Below are 27,290 nucleotides of genomic sequence, written 5' to 3' on the forward strand. Positions count from 1 at the left end.
TATTAATTATTATATAAGACAGCTGTAAACAGTTTCATGAGGGTAAAATTTCCATCTACGAGAAGCATCTTGGTTTACATCTTTAAGATTAATTAATTCACTGCCAGTTTTGTGCTGGATTTTGGTATCGTGCAGAAATTTTCAACCACTTAAATCACAATTAAAAACATATAAGATAGTAAAATTTGTACTACTTAGAAAAAATGGTTGTTTGTAACTACAATTTTTACCATTTTATATACATGTTTTTAACTGTGTTGGAAATGCCCATATGGACATTATTCGGACAATGGAGTTCGCTTCTCTAATGTACTCTGAATTTGTGGCGTTTTTCCAGTTCTTGAACCCTATGACGAGAAAAGTCAATTCAGGTCCTTTCATCAGCATTTTACCTGTCAAATGAAATGCGTTGTAGAATCAAAACACAAAACATAATCTCTGACTGTATCAATGTAACCAGGGAATGTATGAAACCATTCCACACGACAAGATCGGCGTGCAGTTCGTGAAAAATTGAAACCCTTATTCGGCTAAGTTTTATTTTCTAAAACAGGAATTTCATACTTTTTCCCGTGATCCGTCACACAAGATTTTTCATCAAATTCTTTAGGCAAGTGATGTCTGGAAGTATGGAAGAATTTGTCGCAATTTGCGTGACGCTTTGCTCAATTTGCTGATTGGAGGTGCTCGTGGAATCCTGTACTTCAAGTGAGGCACATAGCAGAGAATTCTGAGATGCATTTTGTTGTGGACTTTCTGTACCAATGCTGGCATTGGTCGTTGGTGTGAAGTTTTTTCATAAACACCAGAAAGACTTGCATTTTTCGAATGAGGTTAACCATGTGTGAAGAAGGGTTCTTTTTCGGTCAGACATAAAGTAAGAAATAAAGTAAAGAACACATGTGCAACATATGCATTTCCTCGCATCTCTACATAAACAGCAAACGATTTAGTAACTCAAAGTTAACTCTTTAATTCAATGTCAGACAGATTTACAGGTTTTAGCACTCTGTCCTACAAGACCTAAGTGGGTTCAGGCGTTCATTAATGTGTAAACTGAGTGCTCCTTCCGAGAATTTAATCAGTGTTCACTTTGCTTTCTGTTGTGCTGGTAAAACAACGATAAAAGAACTCAAACATAAATATCACATGTACCAAAATTTCAACTAGGTGAATAATAATTGTGCGCAGAAAAATTGTTTCTAAGGTTCGCCAACTACTAATTAGATCATCGACTTTGTAGATGGATAGGATTTGAATTTTTATGGGCCCTTCAGCAAATTTGGCTATATAGCTTCTTCACGTGACTGAGGGATGATGTCCCTCGGCGAACGCAACACCCGTGAAAGGAACAGAGGGAGGAAAGAAAGAAGTAATTAGAAGAGGAAGTCACGGCCCCTAAAGAACGTACCATCCCAGCATTTACCTGAGGGAAACTGTGAAATAACCTTAATCACGATGGCCGGCCTCTGGGATCGAACCCCGAATCTCCCGAATGCGAAGCCGTATCGCTACCACTGCGGCACCGTTGCTCGTTATCGACTTTGTAGGGCAGATAAACTAATAATAATAATTATGCTTACAATATTCTATAATCACAAATCATCGGGTTTACAGCAAACAGAAAATTATTTCGGGAAATACCTATCTTTTGACTTTTAATCCAAGAAATTAAATATAAAGGAAATGTTTCTACCCTGCTCTAGAATTTAGAAGAGCTGTCGTCGCATCTGAAAAAAAAAAGTTGATTTAGTGTATCTTGGGTAATATGAAGAAAATAAATTGATTGTTAGATATAGAACACACTGTGCCGCAAAACATTGTACCGTATATGCATAAAAAAGGGACACAAACAAGAGGAGAACAAAAATCATAAAAGGGAGATACTAAAACAAACAGTATTATTACACCAACGAGGTTGATGCACTAACTCAACTACGAACAAGTGTACTATATAGTTTATAAATGTTACAATATTTTTTTAACAACATCTGTACAGTATATATTTATGCAATGTCAATTTCAGATTCCTACCCTCTTGTTTCCTTTTCTTCAAGAATGCTATAGAGTTTTGCTTTAAAAAAAGGGAAGAAAAAAAACCCAGTACTCTTGAACTCTGGATGATCACTGGCGCAAATTCCGAGGGGATGATGGGGACATGTCCCGTCCAATCTTGGAGGACTGTCCCCCCAATAATCCGATTTGAAATTGTTTTTTGGGCAGAAATGTGATGATTTGTGTCCGATTGCCATAAAGGAAAGTGAAATGAAATTGATGTCCCCCACAGAATAAGCCTCAAATCTATCCGCCTCCCAATGTTGAAGACAAATCTGCTCCCCTGATCCTCCACAGTATTGTTTTTCAACTTTATAAATTTTTGAACATCACAAAAAAAAAAGTCTTACCCCCCTCCCCCCCAATATTAAAGACAGACTTGCGCCGCTGGGCATGGTTATTCTAATTATTCCATTAGCGTTACCCAATGATCATGAAAAATATTGATTCTGATATTTTTACGTACTTTTCGGACATAATTAGGACATAAAGGTAACAATTACTGCTTAAATACAGTTCTTTGCACACACGCTACAATAGACTGTTGCTACTTTACTAAGAATGAATATAGGTGCTCTGAATATAGAACATTTTTCTGAAAATAATTATATCCAGTTCTGCACATTTATTTTACTCTTTCTTTGTACGAAAGTCATATATCATAGGCGTAAGTTTCACCTCATACTTGCATTTTTAATATAAAAATGTTTAATAATTATTCAAAAAACATTACCAATAAATCGATGTTAACATAATGTTGACAGTAAATATTTATACAGGAAAACGGAACTTGGAACACGCGAAACCCCTCCTGCCCCTTTCAAGGAATCAAGCTTTTTCGCTGTAAATTCTCTTCGGAAATTAAGCACGTATGCAGGAATTTATTTCGGAAGGTGTCCAAATCTTTTCGAGGGTGAAAATCCAACAAGAGGATAGATCATTATTAATTAAATATACAGAAAAGTCGGGATTTCGGGGGATGTCAGGACCCCCAGGAGCCACCTCCCCCATACATCCCAGTCGGAAGTGTCCTTGCTGACGTTTGTGAACGTGTCCCCGCTTCAAGCAAGAACGTGCTAAGTACTGTCAGTCGTTAGTGTTCACAAGGGATATATTTTTCCTCCTTTCCATAAAATATACTACACTCTGCATATTGTTTGTACGAATAATATAAAATTTATAGAAAATATATTTAAATGTCCTGTTACACATTTAACTACAATCTTTTTTCAACTTTAAAACTCGCTCAACAACTCGTTTCGTATTGCAGACCTACGATTACTTAAACAATAATTCTTAATGGAAATTAAATAAATTTTCAATTCTTTTTCCTATATCTTTCTGTCTAACACGGGGTCAGAAAAAGCGCCCGGTCTCATGTCTCAAGGAGAAACATGAATCTGCAATAGATTTTTTTCACATTACCATAATGAAACGAAATTTAGTTCATAATCACTCTTGTGTCATGTTTTTTCACTCTCAAAGTGGAAGAGCGAAACTAGTATCTTGCCCTGAATGAAAATTTCAGGGGGGCCAGCTGCCCCCTTGCTCCCCTGGTTCCGATGCCCCTGGGCATGTAATATTATGACTTATTATTTCTGAAATGACATTTTGCCTCTGAAATTACAATATAAATACGAACTACTGTAATTTCTTTGCAAGTTTAGGAATTGTCCTCTTCTTTCATATTGCTCACCATGTAGTTCAACGGACATCACACTATGTGGCGCTGAGGTTTCTCAGCGTGGTATGTGCAGCCATCTATGGATGAACTATTTGCACACAAATAGCGCTAAAGGCTGAGAAGTTAGTATCAAAACTGTAAGTACCGAACCGTAAAAAGTGACGATTATGTGATCTTACAAAGAAGCTGTTTCGGGTTTAAATATGCACATTGAAAGAGTATTTCATTTTATTTCTAAAATTATAGCTTAATTGAAACAATTTCTTCCTCGTGTTTTACTATTTTTTTAAATAACGAAGATCGTTATACTTAAGCAATATTTTACTCAATAATTTATATGAGACTAGCAAAATACCCGTTCTTCGCACGGGCTGAATACATTTTATTTTGGACATAAAGGGCTGAATTTGGATTTAAACAGCATCGGAAGTGTATTGTTAAACTCAGCGACCCCGAAAACTATGGATTCGGCACTAATGTTGGTCATTTTCGATCATTTTTATATCTCCCTCCTCCTTCTCCTCTAAGTTGCACCGTCAAAGCAAAATGATAAAACCTCATCGAACCTCATCTATGTTGAAAGCTGATCGAGATCGGCCTGGTGGTTGAAGAGGTGCGATGTCATAAACATAATAACTTTCATTTTCATATATTGTATGTAGATTTTTTTTAAAAAGGAGAAGGTTTATCGAAACTCCTTTCTATATACTTACTCTCTGTGTATCCATCTGTCCGGGAGACAAAAGTCTCAAGGACTACGTACTTAATGAATCATCATCTAGTTTGGAAAGGATATAGAAAGTCAAAGTCTGGAATCGAGTTCATTGATAGAGATGTTATTCAAACCAATAGAGGTAGAAATCAACCACTTCCGTTTTCTAGGGTAATCATTATAGACCATAAACGGTAATAGATTTCGAGAAGTGGTTTCCTGCAATCGATAAAGCGTTCCAAAAATAAATTTGATCTCCATCCTTAAATTTCTACTAAAACAGGAAGCGATAGAAATCCACTATAACTTTCGGTTTCAATATTGATTGGAATTGATTTAGCGTTCCAAGAATACATACCATCTCTTTTAATCCTCTATTCAAACCGGAAGTGGTAGATAAAACACTTCCGATTGTAACGTTGATCATTATAGAGCAAAGACCTCAATAGGTAACAAAAAGCGGTTTTCTCAATCTATTAAGTGTCCTAAGTAAGAATACATTGCATCTCCACTCTCACCTCTCTACTAAAACCAGAAGTGGCTAATATCTACTACCCCTTCCAGTCTCAATATAGAGAAAATATCACGTCATTCAAACATACTTGTTTACGAGGTTTACGTGTGACACTGCTAGTTATTTCAAAATATATTCTTGATTATTGTTTTCTTTTGCTGACGAACATTCATTTACTTTTCTTCCATACACACAACTCGATTGCTTAAGAAACTGAAATCTGACGCACAGAATTCAAGGTTCTTAATTGCATCCTATCCTACTGTAATCTGATCAGGTCAGGTTGTTCTCATCTCATCCCAACATATCATTCGTAGGACACCCCGAACATATTACGTATACACGATGTTCAAAAAACATAACTACTTAATACTATAGCTAGCACATGTTACCTCCACGAGAGATCATACAAGCAGCTGCTTGAGCAAGTAGGCTGCTTGGTCGTGAAGATGCTGAGCGTTTATCTGGGGTATGATATCCTAGTTCACATATCTTTTGGCATAACTGGGCAATAATCATTGTTGGACTGTTCGTAATTTGCTGTCGTTCCACCATGCCTCACACGTGCTTGATAGTGTGTGTTCGAGATTTACAAGGCGAACGAAAAATGAAAAAAAATCAGTTTTACGTCCCATATTTATGCCGGCTAGGTTAAAGGAGACGGTGATAATGAGAAATGATTGAAAATGGTGCAATGAAGAAAGAGGGAGGAAACTGGGGAAACCCGAGAAAACCGACTCACACGGTTTTTGTCCATCACAAAGTTCATTTGGTGCAAACTGGGATTGAACCAGGGACCACATGCACCAGAGGTGGACACTCTACCACTGAGCCACCGCGGCCCTAGAAGGCAAACGAGTAGCGTGTCCTTGATTAAGTTTGTTGTGTGGGAACACGTGTTATCCTGCTGGAATATCTCTCAAATTATCCAAATAAAGTCAGATATGATTAACGACGTCATGAACGTACAAAATTCCACATATAAGACAGGAGTGAATAAAGTCATTACATTCGTGAACTAAGAACAGAGGTGAGTGGGATATGTAGGTTTTAGCTCACATACCACAATCCCAAGTTGGGGTTCTGTATGACTAAGGCGAGCACACGCTGGATTGTCCCGCTCACCTGCATGTCTACGAACACGCACATGACCACAATTAGAGGGCCGCGGTGACTCAGTGGTAGAGCGTTCACCTCTGGTGCTTGGGGTCCCGGGTTCGATCCCAGACCCCGCCAAGTGAACTTTGTGGTGGACAAGCACCGTGTGCGTGGGTTTTCTCGGGGTTCTCCCGTTTCCTCCCACTTTCTTCATTTCACCATCTCCTTCATTACTCATCATCACCGTCTCCTTTAGCCTAACCGGCATAACCGTTGGACTTAAAACTCAAAGATTTCATTTCATTTCATGACCACTATTATCATTAAACCTCTTTCCATTCACTTTGCCACTAAAGTTTCTCCTAACAGCGTTCTTGACGATAACTAGGGATCAGGAGTAATCGTATGAAAGAAACACAGAAACATGAATCTGCCTCTAAATAGATTGTATAGTGTTCATGAACTTTTGAAGTACTGGCGGGCACTATCCTGGTAGTTCAAGTGGTTAAAAGGATTCTTCTGTCTAGAAGTCTCCCGTGTGTAGCAGAGTACTTCCGATGTGAGAACCTGCTTCCTATTAGTCACTACCCACGTGAGCGGCAGTTCTGTGGAACAACTTTCTTGTCTTTTGCAGCCACACTTACTCGAATAATATAATGCATAGTAGAATACTAGTAATCGATTTCTGATAAACTAACATTGCTTATATTAGTATTTTAACGATTTTATGGCATTTTACTCCAGACTGAAGAAAACAGGCGAATTTGTAAGCCGAAGTCAAAAAGATTTTTTCAATTATAAATCAGGGGATTATTTAGTACTTCATTAATTTCTTCAGTAAAAATTTGAAATTTTCTTCGCTTTAAATTTTTCTTAATAATCGAAATTCAAATGCTGAAACCAATGCTGTGTATAAATGTCGGTAGTCTTATAAAACGGTTACATTCGTCCGTCTGTCGACAAGTATCAGAGCAAAAATGGTAGGAGGTATAGAGAAGCGTTTATTTACAATCGATTCAGCATCCGAAGAATACCTTTAATCTCCTAAGTTAACCCTCAATTCAAACCGTAAGTAGTAAAAATCAACAGTTTCCTATTTCAACGTTTATCGTCAGAGAACAAAAACGGTAAAGGTAATAACAAGCATTTTTGCAATCGAATCTGCGCCTTAAGAAAAGATACAGTATAATCTTCACCCTCAACACTATAACGAAACCGGAAGTATTTAAAAGTTACTAGTACTTCATGTTTCAATATTGATTTCTACTGTGTTGAGCAACGATGGTAAGATACATTGAGAAGCTGTTTTCTGCACCCGATTCAGCATCTTCAGGATAGCTTTCATCTTTCCCATTAACTTCCTATTCAGACCGGAAGTGAATCAACAATTTCCGGTTTCAACGTTGCTTGTGATAGAACAGGAACAGTAATAGATAGCGACCAGCAGTTTTTTGTAATCGATTCAGCCTATCAAGACAACATACAGTCACTACATGCAACACTCTACAGAAAGCGGAAGTGGCTGAAATTTCTAGTACTTCCCGTTTCAATGTTGATTTTCATTAGGAAAAACTGTAATAGGTGTTGAAAGAGTTTCTTTGCAATCGATTCAGTGTTTTAAGAATAGGTTCAACGTCCATCTCCTCTAGTTTCAATGTTCATCGCCATAGGACGAAAGCGGTAATAGATTGCAAAAAGCAGTTTTTTCAATCGATTCAGCATCTCAAGAAAGTATACCGTCAACACGCAATACTTTAACAAAACCAGAAGTGGTTGAGATTTATTAGTACTTCTAGTTCCAATACTGTTTTCCATAGAGTAGGAATGGTGAGAAATATTGGTTAGCGGTTTCTTGTCGAAAAATGGGTTCGAAAAATGAGTTTTGTCTTAATATTTATCTGTTCAAACCGAAAGAGGAGAAAATCTACGATTTCCTGTTATAACCAATTTTTGCATAATGGATAAAACGTAAATTGATAGTGCATTCAGTATCGCAAAGAATATGCTCCACCTCTGAATCTATTCATCTATTGCAACGAGAAGTGAAAGATATAAATTAGCACTTCCGGTTTCAATATTAATCTTCATAGCAGAAAAACAGTAAGAGGTAGAGAGTAACTACTTTTTGATATGGATTAAGGGTCCGAGGAAGAGGTTCCGCTTTTAGTCTTATTTCTTTACTGAACTAGCAGTTACAGATGTACTATTTTAAATTTGAGTGTTGAATTCACACAGTTTGGAAGTCTGCAGTTTCACACTGTGAAACGAAACTGACTTGTTTTAATGTTAGAATGAGCGCACAGGGGAAAAAATATCCAGTAGATCATTAATCTGTATAATAATCAAAATATGCAGCAAAATGATTGTATCATCATCGACCACATTATACACGGTTTTTGGTTCTTAGTCTTTCCCTCTTCTTTCTTCTGGTGACGATATATTAGAGAGAGACCTCCAGGCATTTCTCTCAGTTGCCAGTTTCTTTACTTGATCTCACGTCTCCAACATTTCTTTCACTTGCATTTTCCATGTTTCTTTTTGTATTCCTTTATTTCTTAATTTTGGGGACGTGCCTTTCATACTTGCTTCGCATTCAATACACACACACACACACTATATATATATATATATATATATATATATATATATATATATATATATATATATATATATATATATATATATATATATATATATATATATATATATATATATACCTATGTGCAATCAAAACAGAGGAATGTGTACTAAAGATACACATGCTGCTTGCCATTTGTCTAGAGATCATTCAACATTAGGTATCGGTCGTAACTAAAAGTTGCTTATTTTTAATTATTTCCTTTCAAGATGACTATTTCTTCCGATAGTTATTTCCTTTTTTACGTCTTCAGTTTGTTTCCCGGCGGAAATAAAATTTGTAGTTTTGACCCAGCATTTGGATTTATTTTTAGGATTACACACGAGACGGGATGAGATAATACAAAATTTTCGTGACGATATGCGAGACGAGGCAAATCTGATATAGAATACTGTCCAAAACTAGACATCATTTCCACACACCTTTCCGTGATGAGACAACCTGAGTGAAAAGGTAGAGACCTTCCGTCTAGAAAGGTAGAATAACGCCAACTAGAGGTGATATGTGCTGATCACTTATTACTCAAGCGAAAGTCGGCCATAGTCCTTCATTGACTGTAACTATATGAAGTTCAGTTTAGTATAATATTTTTCATCACATATTGAAGTTACATACCCTTTTGCAATTCTGTAATCATATTGGCTTAGAAACGTGCAAAGGGATTCCTTTTCTTTTGCGATGATTGATTATACCAATTTTCCTCGTCTTTCACTTACATTCATTTAATGACTAGGTTCTGTCTCTTTTAACCTACAGAATAATCTAGAGATGTTAAACTAAAGACTTCATTTTCATTTCTTCCTACTAGTTTTTCTCCATTCTTATTGTAAAATTGTTCCTTTAAGGTAGAGATAAAATTATACACGGGAATTTTGGACTTTCCCAATCATCTTTTATTACAAAAAATCCTTTATGTACAGTAATAGATCATTACAGTTCAAATATTAAGTTCTCTTAGATATTTGGTGGCTTGTTGGTGAGTTTGTAGGAATCCAGAAACCAAGCGTCCTAAGGTGAGAGGATCCAAGGTTCTTGCGACCAAGGAGTGTGTGTAGGTACCTCTCAGAGACCGAGTGTTCTAGAAAGTGGTGAGGTGTTTGCGAAGACCAGGTGTTCAATCAAAGGAGCTCCCACAAGTAAACCTGGCGAGGTCGAAATCGACTTTGTTGACCAATCCTAGCAGCGAAGTGAGGGATATCAAGAAACGAGCGAAAGCAAAACTTAAAGTCTTCAGTCCATAAAGACGAGTGCAGTAGCCAAAAACCTGATTGATTAGAATAGCTCAGAATACCGTGTTTCAAGTCTGAAAATTTCAGGGTATTTGTAAAACGAGTAGAGGAATGGAAAACAAAATCACATTAATAGATATTGGGAGGAAGTAGACATCTATTAGAGGGTAGGCTTGCCATGGGTCGCCATCTTGAAGTCGGCAATCTTGCATCTCGCTAGACTGTTTTAGATAGGAAAGGGATCATACAAACTGGGCTAGAATTTTAAGAGAAATACAATGATGCAGCCTATATTGCCATAAGTTTATGTTTGCAAGGCATAATGAAATGGCACTGCTATGAGTTTTTTGGTTCTGAGTTTCTTAACAGCAGTATTTGTTGAACAAACTTCAAGTCAGGAAACCCAAATGTACGTTAGTGCGTACTAGATAAATCGTTGCTTATGAAAGAGAGTCTTTCAATTCGATTCTTGTCTCAAATAATCCATACACATCATCCATCTTCCATCAGTTTCTTAAGGTTTATGAACGTTCCATCTCTATTTCATTTTGTCTGGAGTCGTTATAAACATCTTGTGTCTATGAAATAGAGGCCATTGTTTCTTTCGTAATTATTCCTAGCATATATCTCTCCATTATTGTTCTCACTAGAGTGCATTAGGTTTTCCTTACTTAAAGTCAAGTTTTGTTTGGACTGGACGTACATGTTTCAGATAGACTTATTTCAGCAAATATTTTAAGAATTTTATAACAGAATCGTCATTCTTCACAAAGGAAGAATAAGTTTTATGGGAGAAATAAATGAAAGGAGAAAGTAGGTTGTATATAAAGGTGAACAAAATATGCCTTGGAGTCTGCAACCAATTATTACAGTTATGTCGTGTGGATTATCTAACATTTCAGGGATTTTCGTATTCCCTCAGGGATTTTCGTATTCAGGGATCATCGTATCCAATGAACACTTTGATGGACAATTATTTCAATTTGTGGATAATTGATTATCAAAGTGAATTGATACAATTTAGCTCAATCCAACTGTTTTTTTTTCTTTTTTAATATTTCGAAGAGTTCAGTTATTTTGTCGTGAAAAGGCTGGAGTCAAATTTATACACAGAATCACATACCTTGGTATATAATACTATTTACAGCTATATACATTTTTTAAAATGTGCCGTGATTTTTAATAATTGATACGGTTTGAGTTCTTTGTATGTGATAAGTACAATTTCACTTGTTTGTGTTTCAATGTTTTGAAATTAACATTTAAACTTTAATGTTTGATTAATTGAAAACATGAATCAAAATTAATGTAAATATACTTTAAAAAGATTTTTGGTAATTATTAGAATACAATACTGTAACTTTTGTAACGTTGTGTTCTAATAAATGCAGCAGGTAAATGTGTTTCATATATTTGCTGCAAACTTTTTGTTCATCCAGGATGTAACTTATGTTAAATTTTAGTTTAATGAGTAATACAATCGTGATAGTGGAAGCTTTGGATGTTATATACTTTGTGTTGTACGTACTTAGATACATTTGTTTCTGCTCTTCATTTGTTATTCAGTTTTCTCTCTATTCTTTCTGAATGAACTTATGCACTTTACTCATGAATTTTTAATTTTAGTGCAGCGTCTTTTCCAAAATTTTATTTTACAATAATTCTGAAGAGAAGAAGTATATGCCAAATTCTTTTTTAAAAAAAAGAAAAGGGGAAAACTTGATAGCTGAGTTGAGCTGCAAAAGAATCGAATCTTGGACTTTGAATTGTCAATTCAATACTCTACATGTGTAGAAGTTCTCTTTTCCAACTATTGCAAAATATTATTATAGCTGAAGATTCAGCTGAAACTTAGATATTGAGCATTTTTCGAAAACCACAAGTAAAAATTTTGGGATTAGAAAGCTTAAGATCACTTTTCGTATTATTACAGCATTATTAAAAATTTTAAAAAAGGTATTTCTAATGTTACAACTCATAAAAAAGGTGTTGTCGAATATTTAATGCATGTTCAACTGAATGGTGTTTGGACGGCATCTGACATCGTGTAGCAACGTCATTTTCTCTATCTCTAGAAAAAGTTCTCTAACCGAATTCAATTAAGTGTTTGTGTATTGAGTCCGTATACAACATGAAGTAATGAAAGATACGACTTGTTAGTAACATGGGCTTCAAACCACGGCCAGTGTTTGCAGTTCAGTACAGTTGACAGGTGTACAGACTATAGTGCAAGGCCAACTTTAACCGTAGAGGCCGTCCCCATTACACTATCTCGTCTCCGAGATAACTAGTTTATAGAACCACCCCATCGATTCTTGATCTAACTAAATTAAACTAGTACCTTAATTACTGCATGAGAAATATGTGTGTGTTAAGCGTTGACTTGGAAAAATTAAATATATATATTTTTTTTTTCTAGTTTGACGTTCCATGTTATGCCTTTAGGCTAAAGGAGACGGATGACTGATGAAAGTGAATGGTTGTGAAATTAATTCTTTTGTGCTCACCCATCAGGAGTATTTGGAGGGGAGCATGCTATTATTTCAAAAAAAAAAAAATCGCATTTTACTAAACACGAAAGAGAGGGAGAAGGATTGTACAGTTTGAATCATAGTTATACTGTACTAATATACTTTGTTCAAGAGAGAGAGAGAGAGATAGAGAAAAGAAAAGTAAACAACTAAGAAATACATTATTGTTAAGTATAAATTTTATTTGAATGACAAATCAAATGTCAAAATTGAGCTATCTGAAGCTAAAATGAACTAAACGTATGAACACCTAGTGTATCAATGCTACTGAGATACATATGAATCTGAACTTGTTAAAAGTCAACACATATGGTAAATCAGCAATATAGTATAACTTATGAAAGGAAAGCGATCTTTCACTAATCTTAACAGAAATTTCTCACATAAGTGTTTTACAAAAATTCAGTTTAGTACAAAAAATGTGCAAATGATTCTTTTGTTGTTACTCATTTTAACTTCATATTTGCCAATCTTATACTTTTAATGGGAAATAAAATATACAAATACTAATAATCAAAATCATTACTTATCAGTCAATCTTACGATCTATATTTCTTAACATGTATATGTCACAGTTTATAATCGACATGGTTAGTGTTGCAATATTTATCTCCAAACAGCTATATGGGCCCCTATTACTATTTATGAATTACAGGCGGAGGAAATAAACTAAACCATCATGTGCTCTATAGCTGCGAATTGTACTAAATTGAAAGTGAGACTGAGCCAGTGATTAAACTCGGATCTCAGTCTTACTGCGTCAATGCGCTAACTATTCTGTACTTTACCAGTTGGTTGATTGTCAAGACAAAGCACACTTTCTTTTTTTGTGGTAGACGTTGAGCCATTGAAACCTCATAGTCATAGACTGACCCATAACATATTGTAGCTGTTGTGCCTGGGCAACTCAGTTAACGAAAACATTGGTTACATATATTTTGAAACGAAATTTACTCCTTTACTATCCTTTAAAACTTTCAGATTCACTTGTTATGCCTTACTGTGATGACTTCAAATCCCCTGGGAAAGAATTTTTCTATCGACTCCTCCTTGTATTTTATTTCTCTTCCGGAGAATTTGATCTGAAATCGTTAATTTCATGGATTGATTAGAGACCCTTAACAAAAATATAATACTGGACTTTGGGTACTTAATAATGTACTAAGTAAAAGCGAACTGAAGAAAGGTTTCTCTCTCTCTCTCTTTCTTTCTTTCTTTTTTTTCTTTTTTTTTTTTTTTTGTATAAAACCATAGCACAAAAATACAGTCCTTAAGATACTGGACAATACCTTCTTTCACATTATTCTTTAAAAAAGGGATAAGAAAATTATCACATTTTAAAACTACGTGGAAAATAGCATAATTTTCTTATTTGAAAAATTGATTCACAATTCATTTAAGTTTTGAGACTTTATATAGTATAGAGTCAAAATCAACATTTGAAAGAGGAGTTGGGAGGTGTAATATTTGTGGAGGCTTCAACTTATATACGAGATTCTGGTTTTGTGCATTGATAAATTAAATTGGCTTGGTTTCGCCGGAAATAACACTGAACACTTTTTTTCAAAGATTTATTTATTTATTTCAAAATATCCAGATACAACATGTACCACTTTAAATTATATTTAAAGAACAATGGGAACAAAAATAACAACATAACAGAGTCAAACAAACAAGTAAAAATAACACTAAATACAATCCACTAAGATACTGTCAATCATTTGACATACTGAACTGTATCCAACATAAAGGATTTCTGTTTTTAAAAAAGGACTTGAGATCTAAATAGGAAACAAGAGATTTCGTTAAAGTGTTGTTCAGAAGAAATGAACTGTAATATATATTCTGAACTGTATATATATATATATATATATATATATATATATATATATATATATATATATATATATATATATATATATATATATATACTTACTGTATATATATATATATATACTTAGAGCGCACAGTAAGTAGAATAAAATGTAAGTGTCGGAATGTAATTTTATGGTATATTTCGCGCGAAACTATAAGCGAATCGGTTGCTATTGCTTGAGTGATTATGTCGAGTAGTCTATCTCCTCTGTAGTTTGAAAATGCTAAACATATGATTGGACCAATTAGCTATATAAATTTCATAGGTCTTCAAACCATTATAAACAGTAGAGCTTCGAGTATTTTGTTAGTCTAACATTTTGAGGAAGTTTGTTAAATTAAGATATGAAGAATTCCGGTTCAGAAGAATAACATCAATGCGAGCAATGTGATGATAAGTCATTTTGGTTGGTCTGAGTTCTTCGTAGGCTATGTAACAACATGTTTAGTTCAAGTAACCTTCGAGTTGCATCTGTACATTCTGCATCACAAATCCTACCCCTTACTGCGAATCATCTTTTATTATCATTTGAATGAAGTGATAAATAATGTACCGTTTCTTCTCTTCAAGAAAATACTTGTGTAAAAAAAAAAAAAAAAGAAAAGAAAAAAGAAAGAAAGAAAAATACACTTTAAGCTGTTGAGGAAGGAAAACGTAATATCATTTATGTAACTGAAATATGTTTTTAATACTTAATGTTGATATTCAGACATGTTTTTAAATTTATAATTTTATAAGAAATATTTAGTCAGCAAGTTTCTTTGGTTATGAAGGTTTTTATGGCTTATTTAAAGTAATGGAAAAGTGGTGTAATCTATAGATTACATCACTATTAAGAAATTCTATAGATGCTAAGCTAATGTTCATAGGAAAACGAAAATAAATAATCTTAAATAAACAAGTTCCATATCACCACCCAAAAAATCTTTAGTCTGAATCTCACAATGAGAACAATATAATTTGGTTAATGATCTAATGATTAATGATCTAATGCAGTGGTTCTCAAACTTGTTGTTACCGCGACCCACATTAAATATTAAAAAGTACTTTGTGGCCCACCTACTTTTATTCAAATACACATTGTCATTCTACGTAATGGTGGTATTTCAATTTTGTAAATCATAATTCTAATTTTTCCATATAAAGGTAACACAGAGCTCACACTATTCTCAACGCAATGCCCTACCCCGTGACAGATTTTGACTCACCCATTCTCTTTCCATCCTAACCTAGCATCTCTACTGACTGTACAACAGAACAGGGCTCTGGATAACCACTTACTCTTCACCTCATTAACAAACGCTCTTTAATTTTCAATTCCTGAATGGTACTTACTTTACAACATACGTTTACATCAAAATAAAATTGTCACAATTAAAAGGAAAAACTCTCGACCTACCAAAGAAATGGCCCGCGACCCACACTTTGAGAAACATTGATCTAATGAATTCATTATTTGATTACCCCCATTATCACAAAATTTGGCATGATACCTTAACAACACAGATAAAATTAATTTTGAAGAGAAAAATTGATCACGTAATGTATGTTCCTTATATTTGTGCGTACTTAACATGTATGGCGAACTAAACAGATGGTTTTTCATCCTTTTCTTTTTCTTTTTTCTTAGTAGTACTCTTAAATACGATTCATATTAGCTTGGATCTACCTGTTACTGAGGAAAAATAACAATCTGACCATAACTTATACTGATGGTAATAATAATTCGTTCTACACATTTGGCAATTTGTCATTGCCTTCATCAGACACTTAGGGAGATACATTCTAAGTATACACCTTAACACAACCATAGAAAAGTCATTGTTTAAAATTTGCATCTAATTAAAATTTTTTTGTGATAAGATAGAAGATGCTAATTGGTTGTTTATAAATCGGCGTGATCTCCTTTAATTATTGAAGATATGTAAGTTGGTTGATTTGGAAGTGGGCGGCATTTATCAGTACCGAGAAATATAGACATACAGCCAGCGGCGCAAATCTGTCTTCAACATTGGGGGACAAGTAAGACCGTTTTCTTTCTTTCTTTCTTTTTTCTTTTTCTTTCTTTCTTTTTTGTTTTTCTTTCTTTCTTTTTTTTTGTTAAGTGATGCTCAAAATATTTGTAAAGTTGAAACACAATCCTGTGGAGGATCAGGGAGCAGAGTTGTCTTCAACATTGGGAGGCGGGCAGATTTGAGGCTTATTCTGGGGGACATCAATTTCATCTCACTTTCCTTTGTGGAATCGGACACAAATCTTCACATTCCCCCCCAAAAAAACACATTTCATATCGGATTATTGGAGGAAACAGTCCCCCCCCCCCGAGTTCCAAGATTGGAGGGGACTTCCCCTGGGATTTGTGCCAGTTCATGCAGCTTAACATGAGATCCGAACTACATGATCTTCCAACGAAATTCACAATTAAACTCGAATTTATCGTTCCGAAGACACGTATATAGATATACAAACCATATGGCCATGATCCAGCTGTGGAGATAATTAACTAATATTCTTAGAATGTACCCTCATTGTATATCTGATGAAGGTGATGTTAAGTTGCAGAAACTAACAAAAGTTATTATTAATACGTATATAACTGTAAATAATAAATTGGTCAATTTTTTTTATAATGTAATTGGTCATAATGCCTACTATGTAGAGATAAATAATTTTTCAATAATCTTAAAATGTGCTAAAAGGTAGGGCCTTAAGGACTCGGGTTGGTAACTCGGATCTTAAGGTGATATAATGGACATTGATATCCTGTTAATGTCAGTTACGGTAGTACAGTAGAAACTGGTAAGTCTGATAATCCTACTGCAATGGTTTATCTGTAATTGTGGGACAGTTATTACTGATGAGCGAGACCATGTTACTAATATTGTTCCTCAGTGGTACCTGGTTGCCTACTGCTTGTGGTCTGAGGCAATACTCTAATGTCTGTCACAGGTAGAGTGCCACCGAGACATTGATGTTTTCAACTTGGGTACGGGATCCGAAACGTTTTGCAATTAAATGTTTTTTAATATCATTTTATGATCAAACGTTTTCTTATTTTTTAAAAATATTTTTACTCAGCTTTAAACGCTTAATCGTTTGCTAACTTTCTTAACTTAATCAGTCCTTTGCAACCGGAGGGTGTAACGATGGAGTTTCCAACATGTTTAAGATTATAGATGTTTTTGTTTAAATTTTATCAGGAAAACGTTTAACTAACTGAATGTTTGTAACTCGTTTTCCGAAAATAAATGGTTAAATGTAGTCAAGTTTAGTTAACGTGTCATTCTTGAGTAAGCTGAAAGTGGCAAATAATGTTTACCATTCAGTAGACGTAGTTATGTGTATAAAGTCTATTACTTAAGTTGTAGAAAATTGATTATAAACAAATAATAATTAAAAACAACATTATTACTTTAAAACATAAAATATTATGTGAACGTTTTTGAGTATTAACAAATATTTACTCCTATGGCAGCTTTATATGTAACGTGAATGATGCGTAATAAGAAACAATTAAAAATAAGACTATATAGCTTAAGAAACAGTACTTCTCCATTTAAAAAATATAGTAAAATACTTAAAAATGTAATACATTATTAAGAATATAGACAACAAGAATTAAAATCTACACCTTGTTCAAAACCTGTAAAAAGATGCAAAAATGATTAAGAAAATAGTAAAGTTTAAATAAGTTATTTCTAGAACGATTAGTAGAACTGCACTATATTAAAAAGTACTTCTTCAAATGAAGAGATTGCAAAACAATTATTAATAACAAAACTTAGTGATATAGGCCACTGGGATCTATGTCTGCACCTAAAGATAACTTCAGTTGAGGTTAAGAAAGAAATACTGTAGTTAGTACTATTGTTAGAAAAAGTTATGTTTAAATTCGAAGGTAGGACAATAGAAAAAGTGAGAAAAATATTATAAAAGAGGACTAAGATTAAAGGACTGATATAAGGAGTGATTTTAGTCAAAAGGTTAGATTATAAGGATCGTGAAAATATCACTGCGAGAAATAAATTAGTCTTTGAACATAGTTTGGACATTTTTTTTAAGAAACCAATTTTAGTCATTGTTTATGGTGTACAAAAGTGTCCTGAAGTTTTATGTGAGTAAACAAAAAATATGTAGAATGCGTTTTAACAGAGTTTAAAAGAAACTTTCCTAAGAGCGCTCAAAATGTATTTGAGCTTCTGATGTGAACGATGAGTATGTGGGAAAAAAATGTATAGGTGGTGATGTATAAAGTGTCCTATCACTGTTTGAAGATCATTTTTGACGTAATAACACTTTACGAGATTTTTGGACGTGTTAAAAATAGACCAAAACTTGTTTCTAAAAAGTGTTTAACGCTCAAATATTCATTGAATAGAAGGATACAGTATTATTTCTGGGTTAGCAACCACACTATATGCGAATTGATTTTAGCAAAGTTTAAACGTTTGAGCATTACTTAAGTATTTTTAACTGTCTGCTGTGCAAAAATGAAGCCATAGCAAAATTAAAAATAAGAGGGAAAATGGTAGGAAGGTTGTTTAAGCTGTGGAAATGAAATTAAGCGAAATTTCTAGTTTAACATCTCATGGTTATCGCATGGAGAGGTATGTAGTTAAAGTGAATGATTATGATATCATTGGTGGAATGACATTGTGAGAGGAAACGGGAGAACCACGAGAAAACCCATGAACACGATGTTGTACATTATACACTCGCGTGGTCGGGTATTTAACCAAGCGTCCCTCACCCCAAAGTAGAGCGGTCTACCACTGAGCCACGTACCCGCATTTAAGTTGTAGAGACTGGGCTCTGTTGCGAAGTAACCCATTCTCAGGCCTCAGACTATGCGAGTTTGTGGTAGTAGGAACAACGCCGCATTCGGAGTTCCTTCATTTCTTTTGACTGTCTTTATTCCTCCAATTCTTGTATCTGCATTCATTTGTGTCTATTATTAGCAGTCTTCTTTCACGTTAAGAGTATATCTATAGCGGACGTTATACTAAATGATTAATTTAATTTTTACTAAACTGTATTGCTTGTGTAAGATATTTCTTTTGTAAAAATAGGTAATTATTATTTTAAAAATTAAAAATTAATGGCAAAAGGCAGCTTTACTATTTCTACTGTATTGAATGTAATTGTACTTAACTCTTCACGATGAACAATTTTCATTTTACAATGTTACATTATTTGGCTTTCCTTCAAAGAAAATTTCAAACGATTACTCTTTACAGGACGAAAGTTCTCTCTTTTGCTTCTTTTCTGCTGTTTTCAGGTATTTAACAAGACCTAAGATCGTTTTCTTGTCTTCTCTCTGTTGTTAGCTTCGTTGCGTCGGGTCTCATCTTTCCGCTTTTCTTTTTGATTTTTCTTCCCCCTTCGTATTTTTTTTAAAGATACATTTTTCTCGTGTACTTTCATCTGAATTCCTCCAATTTGCCCGTCCACTCCAGCAACCCCTACTTGTTAGTGGCAGCTCTAAGTCCCTTCCTTCTCTACTGCAACGAAACAAGACGGGAAAGAAGGAAAAAAGGAGAATTCTAAAAAAAATCGAAAGAAAATAAAATCCTTCTCTTCCCCCTCCCATCTTTGACTTACTTCTGCGACGACCAGGCGATTCTTGGAGTTTTAATTGCATCCCCCATCCACACAACCCCTGAGACTCCTTTTTTTCTCAAACCGACGTGATTTGCGTTGCGAGAGAATTACTGCACATGCGCGCAAGAGGGCCAGCTCGTCCAGCAGACAGGCTGATGGTGAATACAGATCGAAGAAGTACAATTAACTAGGCTACCCCCTTTTTCCTCCTGTTTTACCACCCTCTTGTAGTAGAAGCCTTGATTTCACTCCCTCTCTCTCTTTCTCTCTCTCACTTCGGCGAAGATCATTCAACGCGTTTCCTTGTGTCCCTTAGGAAAGAGAGGAAAAGTCCCAAGATAACTGAAAAGCTTCATCAGTCCCCGTACGGAGTTTTCTCCAATCAGCTACATTTTTCTTCTTTTTATTTGAAGGGTTAAAAAATCGTTGCCTAGCAACCTATTTCTTCCATTAATTTTTCGCTTTCGATCTTCGCTTGTCTCCCCTGAAAGACGTTGTGCAATTTATAGAAAGCATTTCCTTTTTTCTTTTTGTAGAGGTACGATATCCCCCTTACTTTGTCCCCCTCTATCTTTCTAAATCGAATTTTAAAGAACGAATATAATGCCTTGCTGATGAAGGTGAAAGGTTATAGCCTACGTCTTTCTATGAAAACTAACTTTTTCTGTTTGTTTATCAATGCTTAAAAAAAAAATGGAAACATTAAAGACAACTTTATACAGAATACATGAAGAGTTAAATATATGTTTTTTTTAAAAAAAAAAAAAAAAAGATTTACATCTGACAAATTCATAAATCATATTGATTAGCCTAAGAGTGCCACTGAAAGGTAAATACCAAGGTTATTTGTTTGAATAATGTGTTCATTGTACAGCAACACTGGACCAGTAGAAGCACTAGCCTGGAAGAGAAATTAACAGATATTAGTAAGACACAGTTAGAAACAGCAGTTGAGTAAATACAGTTGTATTAAGATTCATTTCCATTAACAGATTATTATTATTATTTAATGTTATTTTAGACATCTATTCATATGTAACTACAGTGGTCTACCCAACGGTGTTAGTGAGGTTTAACTCCCATTGAACAAGGTATTATTCAAAAATGAACATGCGTATCCATAGGTCTTCTCAGAGCTTCTTCGTTTCCTTCTGCCATCTTTATTCTATCAACTTTTTCACAAGTATTTGCTTCCATCATAGTCATTCAATTATTATCCGTCTCCTGTAATCTGCAAATCATAACAGATAAACGTTTACTGAATATTTCAATTCATTTCATTTTGGTAATTTGTTCGAAATGGCTAAACCCTATTTCGCTAAGTGCACTATTTTTCTAATGTTACGTTGTGTTCTTGTGCGATGTCGAAGTTAGAAGGACAGAATCCAAAATAAATTTGTGTGAGAGACTTCGTTCTACCAGCATATTGGAATGCACCCAGGGCCGGATTTAGAGGGGTTGCACCGGAGCATATGCGCCCCCTTCACCGAAAATATATACTATCTAAAATGAGAACCTAGCAGTAAAAAAGCAACATTTTTCGAAACTTTCTGCTGTCATGTATCCGTTTGAGGCTTAAAAGTAAGTTTAGTTTTGCAAAAGCAATAGCTTGAGTCGATTTTCTGAAGGTTGAAGGAAGAAGATTCACAGAACAAAGTAATATTCCCCATTCACACCACAGATGCCTAAAGGCATTTAAAAACTTAAAAATTTAAATCAAATGTAATGGTAGTTATTGGTGCACCCCCCTTCAAGAAATCCTGGATCCGGCCCTGAACACACTATTATGGTTATCGAAAGGGAACATCATAGCAATGACGGCAATGTCACCATTATGGGTAGCCCCACACAATAAGTTGTGGTAATTAAAATCTGTTCGACTAGATCTTTCTCGATGCCATTTAGAAAAATATTGAATAAAATCCAGAACATACTAGAGAATCGTAAAATAACTAAAATCACTTTCATTTTTCATAAATGAAATGAAATGAAATCTTTAAGTTTTACGTCCCACGTTTAATGCAGGTTAGGCTAAAGCAGACGGTGATGATGAGAAATGAATGAAAATGGTGGAATGAAGAGAGCGGGAGGAAACGAGAGAACCCCTAGAGAACCCTCGAACACGGTGTTTGTCCACTACAAAGCTTACTTGGCGCGAGCTGGGATCGAACTAAGGGCTCCATGCACCCGAGGTGAACACTCTACCACTGAGTCACCGCGGCCACTCTACACTTTTCAGTTTTACAATGTCGATAAGAATGCTAACCAGATGTGCGTTGAGCTAGGTGATGCCTAGTCAACATTATCTACTTCCAGCATCAGTTTTAGCCTTTCTTGACCGAAACTCGTTACTTTTTGATTCAAGTATCTCCATAATTACTACATGATGAGATTCCTGGCGAGGACACTCAGTCGAAAAATGTAACAGTATTTCAAGCCTGCAATCCTAAGTGAGTTTTCCTGGACTTTCCACATTTACATCAAACAAATGTCGGCATGATACCTAACGTAATGTTCCCAGACAGCTTCCTTCCTTCCCCATTCCTTTCTTTCTACCCCATTCCACGGACAGTATGACGGGACGTGATCCCTCACACGTGACAGGATATAGTTGCTGAAAGCCCATAAATCTAATTCCTAATTCTAATCCCTAATCCAAATGACGAGGAATTGAACATGTGGAACTATTTTTGATAAAGTTCCCCTACTAATAGGTCTCTCACTTAATATTTTTGGAATAATGTTCCCCACAGATAAGTGACTACATGGGGGGTAAATAAAATGACACTACAATTATAAGTTACCAAATTTATTACATATCTAATTAACATGTATTTCAAATGTAATTAACGGGTGAACTAGTGATATGGAGAGAAACAGAAAATAATTAAAGTTAATTATGATCTTGTAGCTTTGCATCCCTAATTCCACATAGTTTAATAATTATGGATATTCAAATATATGTACCCTTTATGTCGACGGCATTCCACTGGAAAGAGTATTTTTACATTCCTTCCTCTTGCCTTCCGCCCCCTCTCCCCGTCAAACCTCATTGTGATGATTTCGCACCCTGACTAACAACATTTCGCTTTATAATTGTTCTTTATTATGCTATAAATTTTAGTATTATCATTATTACACTATATTATATTATATTATATCATTACTATTCATGAACTCATAATGCGTCTTCAAAGGACGAATTATGAATTCATGAATACAGAGCACCATATTGAACATACAGAACGCAAAATGAAATTTTGTCGAAAACATATAGATTCTAAACATTTATTAAATATCCTTTGCTACCAGAAACAAACGCTTCAATCTTGATTTCAGTTACGACTGTTGAGTTAGATAGAACCAAATGCTGAAAGTTTTGAAGCTATAAGTAAAAAAACGCGAATGAAATTCATTAATGAAACGAATTTTTCCTAGGTTATTACATAAACCATATTAGATACTAAAAAACTACTTTTCACTTGTTTCCAATATCGGCGATATTTGAATCATTGTTTTGTGTCGTATGAATTGCTTTCATTGCGTAAGCTCTGATTTTACGCATATTCTGAAATGTATTATATATTTCTGACTGCAATCTCTTTGAGTAAGGTCAGATAACTTACCGTGTTAACCATAAAATGGCCAACGCCCTTACCATACTGGAATAGCTCTTCTATTAGATCAGCGAAGTCAAGCAGCGCCGGATCTGGTGTTGGCATTGCTACGTTCACCCAGCGTCGTGAAGGCAAATGGGGAGCTACTTGAAAGAAAGAAGTAGCGAACCCTGGTCCAGAAAACCAACATTAACGACGAGGAGAGTTGTTGAACTGACCATACATCATTCCAAAGGCGTGATTACCACAAGCTGGCTGATAGATTCTGGTTCCACTGATTGTTGCGTCATGAATTTAGTTGTTTCGAAAATACGCTGCTCTTTTAAAATTCAAAATGAAAAAATAGAAAATAAAACATGCTCGAATATAAGGTGTTCTCTTATTATTATTATTATTATTATTATTATTATTATTATTATTATTATTATTATTATTATTATTATTATTATTATTATTATTATTATTATTATTATTATGTTTGTGATATCTTAAATCACACTTAGCATTTTTCTGTAACAAATTTCTGGCTTTTTTTTTGAACTAGAACCTTTAGCAATAATAACAGTATTACTTCTTCAGCTCTAACTTTAAATCGATGTATTTTGATTACATATTCCTTGTCTTACCTATAAAATATTAATTACAAAGGGTCCCTGGTTCGATCAGAGTTCATATTGTGCTGTATATGTATATGTATTCAACGTTATTGGATTCCTGTACTATTGTGCTACATTTCACGTTCTTAAATATAAAAATGTATACTCTGATCTGTTGAATTACATAACAATATGTGTAACATTATACAATATTTTATGTTCGTAACCCCTTTCTGCATGATTTTTTCTTTTAACGAAAAAAGAAAATCGGTATTGGAAATCCTCATATTGGGAACTTGAAAAATGAATTAAAACTTGAATTTTAGATTTTTAACTTAATTCCGACGAGAAGTAAGTAAGTGTCATATATGACATACTTACAACTCACAAAGAACATGCCAGATGACGCCAAAATCTCTTTTTCATACACATCAATATCTCACAGGAGACAAAACAGTCATTTGATGCCTTTGATAAATCACAAAAAAGCTAAAGTGAAAAAAAGTGTATGTGCCATATATGGCACGGCATGCGGTAAGGGGTTCAGTAGTATCTAATATTTGTGAAAAATAATAAACATAAGAATTTGCACTCTACAAATTATTTTATAATACTACATAATTTGCTTTGTTCCCAAAGAATAGTTGTAGAGGCGTCCAAGAAGTCCTGATAAAAAGAAAGAATAAACATTGTAGTGTACAAAATCAAAAGAGAGGGTGCGTAAAAAGATTAAATGTGCGTACAAAGATAGAGGTGTACATGTTCAAAAACCTCAGCAAAACATATAGGTGAAAACCCTATTTATAAGTTCAAACAAGATATAGGTACAAGCGACCAGAAGTTTTCAATCATATCACCATTAATACGATTGGAGGTTGCAGGGACACAATTAACTCATGAAAGAAATATGAAGCTTTATTTATTGAAATATGATTAAGATAAATTTTCTAATTGGAAAGCCTGTTAGTTTTATTATTATTATTATTACGTTATAACAATTATAATAACGATGAACTCGCAGATACTCCAGCTTACGAACAACTATGGGTATCCTGGTACTACATATGTCACTGAGTGATGCATGGTCAGCCCATTGGCTTCCAGTATCATTATTTCTAATTTTCTAGACTGGAGTTTGTTAACTTTTAGTTGAAGTAGTGTCCCATTTGCCTTATGAGTTTGTGCCAACTTCAAAATTTTTTTTTTTCTCGGAGACTCGAAACGAAACCACACACACAGAAGGCAGGCGTGTTTGTCATTTTGCTTCAGTGAAGTAATAATATAATAATAATAATAATAATAATAATAATAATAATAATAATAATAATAATAATAATAATAATAATAATAATAATAATAATAATAATAATAATAATACTCTTTCGGAATTTAGCACGCTTTTCGTAGAGTTTTGTTTATTTGTTTTTGTAATTTCAAAAGAATATAAAAATTGTAAGGCCATTATTTTTATTCTTAAATTTTTAGGTATTGTGCCATGGTAGTAAATATTACAAGAAAGCATTTACTTTTGTAAGTGAAGAAGAGAAAATGGAAGTTTTATAGCTAAAAGTTAGTTATGGAAATTCTGTAATGGATAGTATTATATAATGCTATTACTATCTTGCAGAATATTTTTTGCATAGATCAATCTGTCTGTAAAATATTAGGCATTTTACTTTCAATCATGTCAATATAAATACGTACGCTACCTTCTACATTTGTATTATTTAAAAAAATAAAAACCACTAGAAATTCCTCTCGTTTTAACTTTGTAATTCTACTTTCTCTTAGTCAACACCACTTATTCAGCCATGGTAAAACTATTATAAATCTAAACCGTCACGTTATGAAGTGGTAAAACAGAATGTTTAAAATACAGATAGTGATGTAATATCTGATAATCATAGTCTACTACCTGTAAGAATAAAGATTCGGATTCTGCTTGAGTACATTATTACAACTTATATTTATATTATCTACAAATAATTAAATGGAATTTTCTTTCATTTCTATTAATATTTACTTCCGAAGGATAGACCTACTCGCCGTTTGATATCTCTGAGCCATTTCAAGCTTTAACCCAAAAGATACTGTTCTTAGTTTTCTGTCTGTTGTTAGAACTTTATTATTATTATTATTATTATTATTATTATTATTATTATTATTATTATTGTCGATTTGGCACGAAAAATTATATAGTATGAACCCCTTTGTGGTCAAATATTTAACTCTTGTGTTTCCGGGTTTGATTATCACTTAAACATTATGCTGAAAATGTCATTTTCTGTGTGCGTTTAATATTTCATACTGCCTTTAACGGTGGTTTGTGTACTCGATGCTTAATTTTAATTGATATCCATAAGAGTAATTTTCGTTGTATTTCTTAACATTTTGTGTTTTCTATTTTCAGGTAAGTGATTCTAAATATAATCTTCCAATAAATAGATAAGAGTAAGGTACGTACTAATTTATCTAATTTGTTATTATATTGTGTTGTTAGTAACTTTGAATATATACGTTGAATTGGGAGCTGTCATTCAACATTCGACAGGTAAGGACTTGCACTCTTGCTGTATATGATTGTCTTTATGTATTTTAAACTGAGCAGTAATTTGTTTCTGTTAATAATGAAATGTCAAGGCAAATTTGTATTTTTCTTAATCTAGCTTCGAATTTTAACGTAATTGCCGAATAACTTATTGTATTGGATATCGTCATTTAAACTTATAAACTTCGAAATATAATTGTAAAATTGTGTTCAACAGTTGGAGCCGCGGTGGCTCAGTGGTATAGCGTTCACCTCTGGTGCTTTGGGTCCCGGGTTCAGTCCCAACCACCGCTAAGTGAAATTTGTGGTGGACAAACACCGTGTGCGTGGGTTTCCTCGGTGTTCTCCCGTTTCCTCCCATTTTCTTCATTAATTATTCATCATCACCGTCTGCTTTAACCTAACCGGCATAACCGTGGGACGTAACACTCAAAGATTTCATTTCATTTTTTGTGTTCAACAGTTTTTTTAAGGATCGTTATTATCCTGTCCTTCCAACGAGCGTATAGTCAGCGACAAATTTTCTTCCCGTCTGATGAAATTAGTTTCGTAAATAACTTCAGAATGGAAGGACAATTTGAGTACAGTTTT

At 34.2% G+C, this 27,290-nt stretch overlaps 1 long non-coding RNA gene across 4 annotated transcripts in view; it reads right to left on the reverse strand.

The window, feature by feature from the left end:
• The window catches only part of LOC145671209 (uncharacterized), a 63,851-nt gene that overhangs the window by 15,480 nt on the left and 21,081 nt on the right, over positions 1 to 27,290 (reverse strand). The window contains exons 2-3 of one of the 4 annotated variants that reach the window (XR_014128470.1): positions 23,565 to 23,874; positions 20,776 to 20,839 (exon numbers count right to left, since the gene is read on the reverse strand). The exons of 1 other annotated variant lie outside the window; for it this stretch is intronic. This is a non-coding gene — a long non-coding RNA (uncharacterized LOC145671209). Of the gene's footprint in view, positions 1 to 20,707; positions 23,875 to 27,290 lie in introns of those variants that run through there. 2 more of the 4 variants (XR_014128469.1, XR_014128472.1) reach the window with 2 other exon arrangements.

Source organism: Thermobia domestica, chromosome 15, assembly GCF_964235325.1.
Source record: "Thermobia domestica chromosome 15, izTheDome1.hap1.1, whole genome shotgun sequence".
NCBI classification, from domain to species: domain Eukaryota; kingdom Metazoa; phylum Arthropoda; class Insecta; order Zygentoma; family Lepismatidae; genus Thermobia; species Thermobia domestica.